Source organism: Podarcis pityusensis (assembly GCF_964106645.2).
Source record: "Podarcis pityusensis genome assembly, chromosome: Z".
Taxonomy (NCBI): domain Eukaryota; kingdom Metazoa; phylum Chordata; class Lepidosauria; order Squamata; family Lacertidae; genus Podarcis; species Podarcis pityusensis.
In genome coordinates, this window is record NC_138044.1 from 25859442 (window position 1) to 25872798 (window position 13357).

The window sequence follows — 13357 nt, forward strand, 5'->3', positions numbered from 1 at the left end:
GAGGATTTATTCCTAAGCTCCTGGGTTTGCATGCAGTTTTGAACTCATTTGCCAGCTGTTTTCCACTGCTTCTAGAAGGGTTCTGCCTTGGAAGAGGAAATATGTTGGTGACTGATACAGATTTGCCAGAAGTATAGGAAATATGCAAGGAAAATGCTTTCTGTGTCTGAATCAGTATCCAAATACTCTGTACAATGTACTAAGATAAGCACAGCTAGTTTCAACCTCACTTTTTAAATGTTCATGGGTGATGTATGCAGAGTATCTGGAGTCTTGGGCCAAAAATCCCAAAATGATAAGAACTGTGAGTAATCCCTCCTTTCTTGGTGGTGGAAGGTTATATTGCATCTCGCCTGTGCATTTATTTGGGCAGAATCTGGAGTTTTCATTACTACTTTTATCATAGGTAAAGGTAAAGGTACCCCTGCCCGTATACGGGCCAGTCGTGTCCGACTCTAGGGTTGTGCGCTCATCTCACTTAAGAGGCCAGGAGCCAGCGCTGTCCGGAGACACTTCCGGGTCACGTGGCCAGCGTGACGAAGCTGCTCTGGCGAGCCAGCACCAGCGCAGCACACGGAAACGCCGTTTACCTTCCCGCTAGTAAGCGGTCCCTATTTATCTACTTGCACCCAGGGGTGCTTTCGAACTGCTAGGTTGGCAGGCGCTGGGACTGAGCAACGGGAGCGCACCCCGCCGCGGGGATTCCAACCGCTGACCTGACGATCGGCAAGTCCTAGGCGCTGAGGTTTTACCCACAGCGACACCTGCGTCCCCTACTTTTATCATACAGCAGGGTAAATAGGAACGAAGAGGACACCCAAAAATATAGTTTTAATGGTTTTTTTCTTTTCATGGTATTGCTTTCCTTGTACATTGCTGAGAGAAGATTGTAATTAAGTAGTATATACATTGTCTAAGTAAAATAAACATTACCAATAATCTTGATCTGGGGTGGGGCTTAGCATATGTATTAAATATAAGGACAACATGATCCAACACTGGAAGTTGAGTATGAACTGTTTTGGTACTCAGTTTCTGTGCCAGGCAACCTGTTAGTCTATTTCAATTAAGTCCTACAAGAAGAAGGGCACTGAGACATACTTAAAACTGAATTGCCATAGAACTTGTATCTGCATACTCTCCAACATGTTGTGGCAAAAAAACCGGGATGCCGTCTTCCGGGGCTGCATGTCTGTGTGAGTCATGTGATTCGCATGTCATAGCAGCCCCCCCCCCCAAAAGCACTCTGTTGAGAGGTATGGTTTCTGTCACCCTCTCAAAAAAAAGTTTATCGTGCCTTTCCCCACCCTGCAAAAAACAACAACACAAAACCACTAGGTGGTAGTAGCAGGTTTTTAAACCCCGTTTTGCTATATTTTATTTTCCAGTTTCCCACTGTCATTCCCAGTTCTTCTGTAGATTTTGTGGGGTATCCAATATGCCCCAAATATCCCCATAAATCAACTTTTTAGTAGTAACAGCAGCACCTCCACAGAAAGCTGCCTGCCATTTCCTTGATCATGAACTGCTCCTTGCTGTTTGGAAACATCTGGTAATATAGCTTCTTGTTTTAGGACTTAGAATGATCCACCTGCTGGGGACCAAGTCCCCTCTACACTGCCTCTCAAGCAAGGTCCTTCAATTTCCATCCACCACCTTCTTGGGTGTATCTTCATTAATCCAAGATAGGGAACTTCAAAAAGCAAAGCATAAATATAAGAGCAACAATTCCCAACACCCTTTACAAACTACCATTCCCATTGTTGCTTGAGAGAAGCCATGAACGTTAAACTTTTAAATCGGAGCTTTCCAAACTTTTCATGTTGGTGACACACTTTTTAGACATGTGTTATTTCATGACACACTAATTCAGTTTTACTAGCAAACTGGAGGTTAAACTAACCCCTTTCCTGCCCCAGGAGGAGCGCGGGGAGCATTCATGTTCCACACCCACACACCGCAGCTGACACATGTAACGTGTTGCAACACACAGTTTGGAAGGCTCTGCTTTAAATGTATGGTGTGGGTGTGGACCCAGTTATCTGTTTCCTCTCCTGTCATTCTTTTACATCCCCTCCATTGGTGCAAATTTTGAAGATAGGTCAGTTCCTTCCCCTTAGCATTGTGTAACTTATGCTTCCAATGTGAAGTATAGACTCAGAGGTGGCCTTTTCCAGCTGGCGATGGAGTGCCGGCAATGCCCCTCCTGGCACTGGATCAGCCAAGCAAACTTTGTGACTGGTGTCAGCAGTGGCAACTGTAGCGACTGAATTAAAAACAGCAATGCGGAAGTTCCTCATTGCTTCTCAGCCGCATGCTTCAGCACAGGGATCTCTCACCATGATACTTTGTGCTCACACACAAGAGCAGAATAACCCCTCTGGCTGACTAAAGACCAGTGTTTTGCTCAGATATCGCAGCAAAGGCAGAGAATGCATAAGAGTTTGCTGCTGACAGCATTTCGTTCCGAACGGGGTATGATTGGAATGCCGTGGAATGCTAGGCTTTCTCTGATGGAGGGCTTGTTAATGCCAACGTGTCTGTGGCTAAGGTGTGTCCTGAGGCCACCCTTATCTGTATAAAATGCTGCTTCTTTTACAGATAATATAAGCAAGGCTACTCCTGGTTGAGGGTATTCTTAGCTGATTAACGGGGGGGGGGGAGGCTTGTCCGAATTCAGCTCGTCTTGTGCCTCAAAAACACAGGTTCAAGTGCTTTTCTCCCTCTCCTGTGCTTTCTACTCATGGTTTCAAGCGATTTAGCCTTTGCCCTGCTGCTTTCCCCCAGGAAACCCACTGTTTCGCACAAAATCAGAGCAAACATCAATCCAGAGAAAATCTGATTGGCATTTGCTCTGATTCAGTTGGCTAAAACAGTGCATTTTCCCGAGGGAAAGTGGAGATGTAACTGAGCCCCTAGTTATAGTTAATTGAATAAACATTCATAAATTTGTATTGTGTGGTGTAGTGGTTATAATGTTGGACTAGGACCTGGGAGACCAAGGTTCAAATCTCCACTTGGTCATAAAGCTCTCTGGATGTTCTTAGGCTGAGAGTGAGTGACTGGCACAAGGGCAAGCTTTATGGCCGAGGGTGGAGGTTGAACCCTGGCCTCCCAGGTTCTGGTGCTACACCCTGACCTCTATACCACCACCACCCTCTCTCTCTCTCTCTCTCTCTCTCTCTCTCTCACACACACACACACACACACACACACCAACATGTTTTGTAAATCTGGTCTGCCTTGGTTCTAATCAAAATATGGTGAATTTCAATCCATATGTGCTGAATTTCTGTTCATTGAGACTCATTGTGCTTTAGAGATACCCATACCCTGTGATTAAAAGAAGGGCTTTAAACATGTTGTTTGGGGTGACCAGAAGTGCTACCTGATCTTGAGGTGGCATGGACTAGGCCATCTTTGCAGAATGTTTAATCTTTCATGACCTCTACCCAGACTTTGTTCTTTCAGGGACTGGATAAATTCATGGCGGATGTCTATCAATGGGCACTGTGGTAATTCAGTGGAACCCCAGGTGCAGAAGTTGTGTACCTCTTAATATCAGTAGGAGTTGTGTACCTCTTAATACCAGTAGGATAAACCCTGTTTGTGGGTGTCTCCCACATATCTGTTTGGCCATCACAGGAAAGAGGGTCCTGAGCTAGTTGGGCTTTGGTCTGATCCAGCAGAGCTCTTCTTACATTTTTACATTCCAGATGCTACCAAAGCATCTGGAGGTGTGTTGCAATGAAACTCACCCTTGTGCTTTTCTTAGGATGGATGGCAAAACTGCTCCACTGAGATATTTCACATTCTTTCTTTTTGGAGTATTGACAAAACCAAAGAGTAGATTTTGGCACTTTTCAAGGTTTCGCTTGCTTCCAGACCTCTTGTGTGACGGATGAGTAGTTGAGAAAGTATTTACTCGGTTCCTCCTTTCTATGGGGGGAGCACAAGACAGTTGCTATTCAGGCATTGCTGTTCAGGTTTGGAGAGATAAGCCACCCCTTAGGGTCCCATATCAAACTCCCTTAAGCCACAGATGGGAATCCAGCCAACAGGCTCCCCTGTTATCAGAGCCAGATTGCTGTTAGCTACACACCATCCGCTGGTGATCTTGTGTCTCTGCATTTCCTTCTCCCTCTCATCAATGAGCCAATGAGCACCAAGCCCTGACAGTTAAAATCTTCTTCCCGACCTTAGATGCTGCCGTACAAAGAGCCCAGCTTAAGCCCTGGCCTAGTGTGTGATTGAGCATTTTGCATGGTCATGAATTCCAGCCCTACAGGGACAGGAAGCACAGTGCATTGTGGGTAGTAGCCCAGGCCCAGAAAGGCCTTTAAGCCTTTGTTGTATTGTATAGCCAGGGATTTCAGGAACAATCAGGCCTGTCCATCAAAGATTAAGCAGACTGGAAGTGCACTTTATACCAACAAATGGAACGAACAGCCTTTTTGGAGTGTTAATACAGCCACGTAATGAAAGGTCCAAGGACTTAGACATACAATTTAAGTGATGACAAGCACCACTGGAATGAATCATTTATTTTATAAACCTTAGCCAGTGGGAATTCCAGTGAAGGATTTGTTCATTTTCACTATTACCCTGTTTAGCGTACTCCACTTGAGAAGAAAGATTGCATAAACTTCATTTTCTTGGGTATTTGGGTTGGAGACATTTGCCTTCCCAAATTATGGTCGTTTTTTCCCCTCAGAAAGTCCAGCCCTATTCTTGTTTAGTCTGCTTCTGTGACACCTTGAAAACTAACAATTTATATTAGCATAAGCTTGTCTAGAAAACAGTCATGCTGGCTGGCTGGAGCTGCCCTTTCCTCTGTTGAAATCAAAAGAGATATAACTAGTTCCACCCAGTTTACAGGCCCTAGGGCAGGGCTGGGAATCTGCAGCGCTCCTGATATTTATTGGACTCCAACTCCCATGAGCCCCTTCTAGCACAGCAGTGGTAAGGGATGTTGGGAGGTATAGTCCAGCAACATCTGGAGGGCCACATGCTCCTCATCCCTGCTATAAGAATGGTGATCAGGGTTGTACAGAACTGGACAATAACTATCTCAGTTGGATCTACGTAAATGGGGGAACTGTAACAGGCATTCCTCTGTGTACAAATTAAAGAAATATGGCTTTTTGTTCAATAGCATCATCTCACAATCCCTTTGGGGGGGTTAGGGAGTACTTTTTATCTGGGTTTTTTTTTAATACAAATGCCACAAAATGTTCATTCCACACTTGTAGGGAATAAATCCTTCAGTGTGGGAACATTTACTTTTTGGAACTTCCTGCCCATTGATATTAAGCAGGTGCCTTTGGCTGAATTATTTTCATGCTGACTAAAAAAACTTTCTGTTTCAGCAAACCTATCCCAGCGTGTAATTTTAAAATGTAATGTTGTTATTAATTATTTATATGTGTGTGTGTGTTTTAAAATTGCTTTTTTATCATTTTATGTTAATTTGTTTTTTAATGTTTGCTTTTATCGGCGGAGTGTTACTGAACATTTTAGATCTTTGTAAACTGCTTAAGGGTATTCTGTCAAGTACTTGGTATATATATTTTAGTTAAATAATAATAACAATAATAATACTGCACTAGATCACTCCTGTAGTCCACTAAGCATAATATAATTAAGTCCCATTGCTTTGAGCAGAACTTACATTTTTGGTCACTAGCTCCTTCTTGGGGAGAGGCCTAGTGGGCTAGAATGTGTAGATAAGCTTCAACTAAACTGGAAGAGAGCTGAATCACTTGTGTGAAGAGATGGACCTTTATTGTGGGGGTATTTCTGTAGCCCAATCTGTATTGTAGCTCAGTCTGTAATGCTGAGGGGTGGGGTGCAAAATCAATTGCAATCCTGGCTTTCCTGTTCAATGTGGGTTCCCATACCTGCTGGGGAGGTGGAGGTGAGGCAGTGTCAGCATCAGATGCACTGACAATTCCCTTCCGTGCAAGGATCTGTGTTGAATGTTACTGGATCCAACTACCTTCCACTGCAATGGGACCATATCTCAGTGGTATCACAAACACCTCCAGTTTTGTTTATTTTAAAAATATCAGCTATTAGGCGATCTGAAAGGCCTCTGACTGAGACAACTTGAAGAGGTGCTGCCTGTCAAAATAGACAGTACATTGCTAGGTGGGCAAACAGTTCAACCTAGAATAAGGCAAATTCCTTAGGTTATGAATGCCTCAAAGGAAACATGACAATCCAAGACTAATCAAGATTTCAGTTTCCTTCCCATTCATGCGTTCGTTCATTGTTTTATCAGCTTAAGGGCAACACTACAGTTAACTCTTGAGACAAATAATACTTTGAATGGCTTCAGAATAGTTGTACACCATGAACAGCAACATCTGGGAAACGTTTGTTATTACTTTTGTGAACATACAGAGTGAACATAAAAGCAGTAAGCAGCCATCATTAAACCTGTGCAGGACGGACTATGTAGCCATCTCAAGACGCATTGAGAAGCAAGTATAAACACCATATTCTGGTATTCGCTCCCTATAGTTGAATGGGATGCAGGGGGTACGATGTGACCTCTGAGTACTGTTTATAAATTTGATGAACATAAACCATTCCCTATCGAACTGATTGTGTTTTGTCTTGCCTTAAAGTTTTGTTTCAAAATGATCGTAATGTAGGGTTGCCATATGTCCCCTTTTCCCTGGACACGTCTTCTTTTTCTTGTGTATGTAAAATGAGAGTCGTCATAATGATCCATAGTTAAAAGTAGAGGCTGCTTTATGATCAACACCACCAGGATTAACAGACCCACTCTATAGCTTGAGGATTTCAAATGAGAGACATGGAAACAAGTCCCAAAAGGAGCATTGAATAGAACCAAAGAATAAATGTCCTATGCATGAAAAGCATAATGCTATAAAAAAAGAAATGAGGGGGGCAGAACGGGACAGGACTGGCAGTGCTTTGCTGGGTGCCATTTTTCTGTCAGCTCGCTGCCCAAACATTTTTAATTATACTTTTAAAATGCAGTCTCCAACGAGCAATTTGGCTCAGGGAATGATAAAGTGGGTTTAGATGACCTCTCACCAGAGCTGAAGTAGATCAGGCAACTCTGAATCTATCAGACCATAAAAGGCATTGCTGGGCTCTGGAATGGAGAGTTGGCACAGTCAGTCCAAATACCAGAGAGGGAGAGAGGGAGAGATGGCAAGAGTGCTCTGTGGAGCAGGGGTTTTCAAAGGTGAGGGGGCTCCTCTGGAGAGGCATGAAGAGTGCTTACCTGTTTGTGCTTTCATTAGTCATAGAAGGTCTGCCAGTCATAAGCCTTCTGCAGACAGAGGTTTCAAAACTAATTCCACTATCCCTGACCATTGGCCTTCTCCACGTAGGATGCCCCTGTGCCTATTTTCTAAAAATAAAATCACCATTTTATAGTCCAAATTGGGAAAAATAAATACAGTAAATGGACAAAAGTACAAAGATTCACAAAATGTTTAGGGGTATGCATACCCCCAGAAAAAAGCACTTTTGTCCCTTATATGGTACCTAGAAGAGCCGCTGTTAGTTTAGACAATATTGCAATAGAAGGGCCAAGAGTCTGTATAACATAGCATCCTATGTTCATATGACACCAGGTTGCAGAAGTCTGGGTTAGACTAGCCTCCTCAAGACTATCTGCTTTTAAAGCATTCATATTAATTTACTTGCACAAAGCTTACCGGTACTCTGTCTGTTCTGAGCAATAGAGGGTTGACAAAGAGCATTAATTTCGTTTCATCTTAATTTGATTCTGGGGTCTTTCTATTAATAATTCATTCACCCTGCATTTTCAAAGCATTTCCTTGTTACTTTCCGAACTGCAAAAAGTATTGTTTTTTGGGGGGTTTTAAGCACCACCAATGGTCAAGGATGATGGGATGATTATTAGGTTTCACTTGAGATTAGACTGGGAATGGGCAAGCTTTGGCCCTCTTGATGTTGCCCAATTACAATTCCCATCATCACTGACAATTGTCTCTGTTTGACTGAGGTTCATGGGAGTTGAAGTCTGAGAACATCTGTAGGGCAACAGGTTAGCCACCTTTGGATGAAGTGGTCGAAATCCAAAGAAAAAGACAGGTCAAGAACTTTGGATGGGTGCACAAAATAAAACTCTGTTTGGGTTATAGCATTGCGTTACTTTCGCTGCGTTGTTTCCAACGCTTAATAAACGGTGTGCACTACAAATGCTTTTGATATGTGAATCTGGAGAAATGAGAACATTCAAATCCCCACACCCACAGCCTAACTTCATTGATGGGAGAGCTGTCATGTCTTAAAACCCTGCAGGTGGGCAGCATTAACATCAACAAGACAAGTTTCTTGAAGACAAGATTAAATCAAATGACTGCATATGATATAAAATATAAATTCGAAGTTGGTAACCTTGTTTGTCCACCCTGCCACATTTCAGGATGGAATGTGCAACAAGTACAGTAATTTGCTGTTAATCTATCTGATCTAAATGCTGTGGACTATCTAAAATACCATAATAATAATTGTAAAAATGGTTTCATCATTCTTCCAGGAATGAGCTAAGGAATTTTACTCATCATCTAATTGTTGTAATGTCCTTATATGATGGTTAGATTAGTGGCAGGGAGTGGCAGGGAACTGGCTTTCAGAGATGAAAGATTCATATGCATAAGTTTTAAGCTTTCCATTTTCTTTTCTTTTCTTTTTAAAGTGTGGTTTCGAGCAATGCTGTTGCCACATGAGCCAGCCCCTTTTACAGCGGTTTTATCCCCTAGAATTTCACCAAGCCCTGTGTGTTTTGACATCCATGTTAACTGTCCATGCTTCTTAAAACAAAGGGCAAATTCCTCACATATCTCTAGTTCCTTTCATTCCAAAGTGCTATGCCAGAGCTCATTTTTGCTCTCAATTAAGAGGAGGTAAGGAGCGCTTGCCAGCCTCTGCTAATTTGACAATCCATGAATGAGATCTCATGTAATTGCAAGTTATCTGCATTCCTGCTGGCCTAGAGCTATCCCTCCACATCTCTGATGTTGCTTAGGGCATTTGATCCCGCCTGAGTTTGATCCTCGCGGGTGGCACGAGGACTGCAGGCTCAGGCAGTGGAGATCAGCCACAGTGAACACACTTGGCGCCTGCCCCACTCTTTCAGGGGGGAGGGGTGACCCTACCCACTCATTTCTTGGGAAGGAAAAAGTGTATGTGTAATGCTTCATCCCCATCCCCCACCGCCCACCCCAATTAAACAGCGCTGCTAGACTTGGCAGGGGCGCATGGTAGGATTTCACTCACTTGCCACTTTCCCCTGACAGTGTAAAAAGCAAAACAGGGGGCTATTTTGTTTTGTGTCCCCCTCCCCCACTGCCTGAAGCATCAGTTTGCAAATGTTAAATTCTGCATAAGCCTGGACAGCATTTCCAAATTTGTCTCAGGTTGGGGTGGGGGGCAGGGACTGCAGCTCAGTGGCAGAGCACAAGCTCCGCATGGAAAAGTTCCCAGGTTCAATCCCTCTGGCCTCTCCAGGTAAGCCTGGGAGAGATACCTGCCTGAAGTCATTTGAGGCCACTGCCAGTCTGTGGCAACGGTGTCTGACTTGGTATAGGTCAGCTTGCAATGTCCCTAAGGAATGTAAATTTGAATATATCCTTCTATCTTTATTTGTGCTCTAAAGCAAATTAGTAAAATAGAATTCTCCCACACCTACCTCAGTGCTGTGTATGCACACTCGGCCTTTCTCAACCTGTGGGTCCCCAGAGGTTGTTGAACTACAACTCCCATCACCCCTAGCTAGCAAGGCCAGAGCTCAGGGATGATGGGAGTTGTAGTCCAACAACATCTGGGGACCCACAGGTTGAGAACCACTGCGAAGTTTATGCTTGCCCAATGAGACTCCCTTTTCCTTTCCTCTCCTCCCCCATGCAGCCCCTCACAAATCCACCCGATCTGCTTCAGAGGGCTGGGGGGATCCTCTGGAGCAGACTGGGTGGGTTTGCAAGGTACAGCAGGGGCATGGGGCAGCCAGGAAAAGGAAATCCACTCATGCAGCACTGGGTATTACTTGTCTGCCTATCTACACACACATGCTATATAATTGTGTGTACATAAAGGTAAAGGGACCCCTGACCATTAGGTCCAGTCGTGGCCGACTCTGTGGTTGCGGCACTCATCTCACTTCACTGGCCAAGGGAGCCGGCGTACAGCTTCTGGGTCATGTGGCCAGCATGACTAAGCCGCTTCTGGCGAACCAGAGCAACGCACGGAAACGCCGTTTACCTTCCCGCCTGAGCGGTACCTATTTATCTACTTGCACTTTGACGTGCTTTCGAACTGCTAGGTTGGCAGGAGCAGGGACTGAGCAATGGGAGCTCACCCCGTCGCAGGGCAGGGATTCGAACCGCCGATCTTCTGATCGGCAAGTCCTAGGCTCTGTGGTTTAGACCACAGCGTCACCCGCATCCCTTGTGTGTACATAGATAATGTACATTACACTGTACATTGCTGAGTAATGACATTGATAGAGGGGTCATTGCGCTCATGTCCTGCTTGGTGGGCTTCCTGTAAGCACCCATTTAGCCACCGTGGAAAATGGGATTCTAGCTACTGCCTGCATTTTTGCTGATGGGTGTTGTGTGCATATCACAATAATTTTGCAAATCTTCTGGAAGACTCTTCTGTCCTGTGGGCCAGATGTCACAGCTAAGACTCAGTAGGACTACTTGTGAGTGAATTAACATGTTTGCATCTTTATGGCAAAACAGACTTGAGATATTAATTAAATATACATTTTCCCAAAAATAAATAAATAATTCTATGTACATTTAACCTGGGAGAAAGCCTTATTGAGTACAGTTAGTGCTACATCTGAGCAATGGGTAGGATTGCAATGTTAATTACTACACTATTACAGCAGCTGGAAACACTTTGAACTTTATGGGGAAAGCTCTGCCAATGTCTGTACTGAAACTTATTTAGTACAGTTATCTCAGAGATTATATTTTAATTGTTTTTTCCACAGTAAAAAACTCAGGGGGGTCACTGGAATGTATAGTAACTTCTGGTTTTGAGCTAGGCAAACACTACTGTAAACAACAGCAAAAATGAAACAAAACCCTAAAGCCCTGGGAGGTTCGTTAATTACCGTATTTTTCGCCCTATAGGATGCACTTTTCCCCCTCCAAAAATGAAGGGGAAATGTGGGTGTGTCCTATGGGGCGAATACAGGCTTTCGCTGAAGCCTGGAGAGCGAGAGGCTCTCGCTCTCCAGGCTTCAGGAAGCTCTGCACGACCCTCCGGAGCCTGACGCCAAGCCACGCCGGGCTCCGGACGGTCGCGCAGAGCTGCCTGCGCTCCCGGGGTCCGCACAGCTCTGCGCATCGCTCCAGAGCCCGGCGCCAAGCCGCACCAGCCTCCGGAGGGTCGCGCAGAGCTGCCTGCCCTCCCGGGGTCCGCGCAGCTCTGCGGGACCCTCCAGAGCCCAGCGCCAAGCTGTGCCGGGCTCCGGAGGGTTACACACAGCTGCCTGCATTAGGAAGCCTCAGCGCGCCCGGGCTTCGCACAGCTGTCCGCAAGCCTGGGTAGACCGGCGCGGCTCCCTAGGCTTGCGGATAGCAGGCTCTTCTGGGGGCTGGGGTCGGGGAAGCTCGGGCTTCCCCCGCGCCAGCCCCGTGCCTGGGGGGGAAATAATTTTTTTTCTTTATCCCCCCCCCCCCAAAAAAAACCTAGGTGCGTCCTATAGGGCGGTGCGTCCTATGGGGCGAAAAATACGGTACACACAAGCCACTGTGACATGAAAAAGGAACCAAATATGACAGTGTGTGAAACATAATGCTTCACTTTTGTTCCAGGTTGTGTTCCCATGATGCATATTAAAATCAGATGGTGTTGTTTTTTTAAGAAGTTCTTCACTTGAACTATATAAGGTATACATAGAATCATTTGGTAGCACAAATATAAGATTGGTATAGGCAGTGACATTCAGCACAAAACCCATAAACTGGTATATAAATAAATGAGTCAGACCATTTGTCCATGTAGCCCAATTTTGTCTACTGAGTAGACTCTACCCTGACTACCAGTGACTCGCCAGGATTTCAGACAGGAGTCTTTCGCATCCCTACCTTGAGATGCAGGGGATTGAAACCTGTACACAACCTGTACACAGACAAAGCGCTCTCTCTCTCTCTCTCTCTCTCTCTCTCTGATATCATATGATACTTGAGTCTACCCATCGCAACACATTTCTGCTGTTAGCTCACGCCTTGAGGATGCTTGTAAGTCACTGGGTGACTTGCGGCAGCCCTGAACAGATGCCGGTTTGTCAACAGCCTTGTTAACTGCCCACAGAGGTGCTTAGAACTACAGCAAGCTGTCTCTCTAGTTGATTTGGGGGTCACCCCTAGTTCTGGTGCAGGTCAAATAGCCCCCACCTCTCTTGTTCTCTTAGATTTAGGCAGGTGGCTAGGGCAGCTCAGAAGGGCCCTTGCACAGTGTGCCTGTGTGCAACGGTAGAGACCCAGCTGGAAATCTTAAAGCTTGCTGCTGGTACATGGGAGAAAGATTGAAGAAAAGGAAATACGAATTGGCCCCATCCCGTATTTTGACCAATCGCAGCTAGGAGTGGCTAGGAGTTAGGTGGAGTCAGCTTCTGTTTTGACTTGAAATGTTCATTTTGGGCTTCTCTGAATTACATAAAGGCAAGAAACAGGCGGGGGGAGCCAACCTGCAATGGCGCCCACCTGAAAGGTGCTAGAACTGTGCTCTAGCGTGCTGCAGCTGAAAGAAGGACTGGCTCAAGCTATAAGGTTCCATCAGGCTGTGAGACAGATGGGACTTCCACCACCGAAGAGGGCCTCTCCAACCGGCTTTGCTGGAAGGCCAGCGCTTTTGACTGCTCTTAAAAAAAAGAAAATGTCCATTGTTTCTGTTCACTACAGGATCCCTGAAACATTAGTGCCTTGGCTTGCTTTTCTCCTTCTCCTTCCCTGTCTCTTTTCCTTTTGTGTGGTTTGTCTTAGGTTGTAAGCCTGAGGGCAGGCTCTGTCTTGTCACTGATATTTGTAAGCTGCTTTGGGAGCCATTTTTTAGCTGAAGAACTGGATGAAAACCATTAACAAAAATTATTCATATAATTACCGTAATATAATAATAATAGAGTTTGTTTTTGCTTAGGACAGTAAAATAGTTGTGATAGCAAATCCCATGGTTTGACTGTGTGCTGGGAAGCGCTTTCTTTTGCTGGTCCTACATCCCTCACCATTGAGCTTCATTGGACAACCCTCAAGTATTGTGAGTGAAGGGGGCAGGGGGGCTCTTCCCCATTCACATTCTCCACCTCATACACTTGTGGCTGTTATTTGTCCCC

General features: G+C 45.0%; 1 protein-coding gene and 1 long non-coding RNA gene across 4 annotated transcripts in view; one reads left to right on the forward strand and one right to left on the reverse strand.

The window, feature by feature from the left end:
* Nucleotides 1-13357, forward strand: part of COL4A6 (collagen type IV alpha 6 chain) — a 172640-nt gene that overhangs the window by 82447 nt on the left and 76836 nt on the right. The window lies entirely within an intron of this gene.
* Nucleotides 824-6659, reverse strand: LOC308468413. The gene is made up of 3 exons (XR_013981641.1): nt 4103-6659; nt 3759-3939; nt 824-1693 (listed from the first exon to the last, which is right to left on the reverse strand). It is a non-coding gene; the product is annotated as an uncharacterized lncRNA (long non-coding RNA).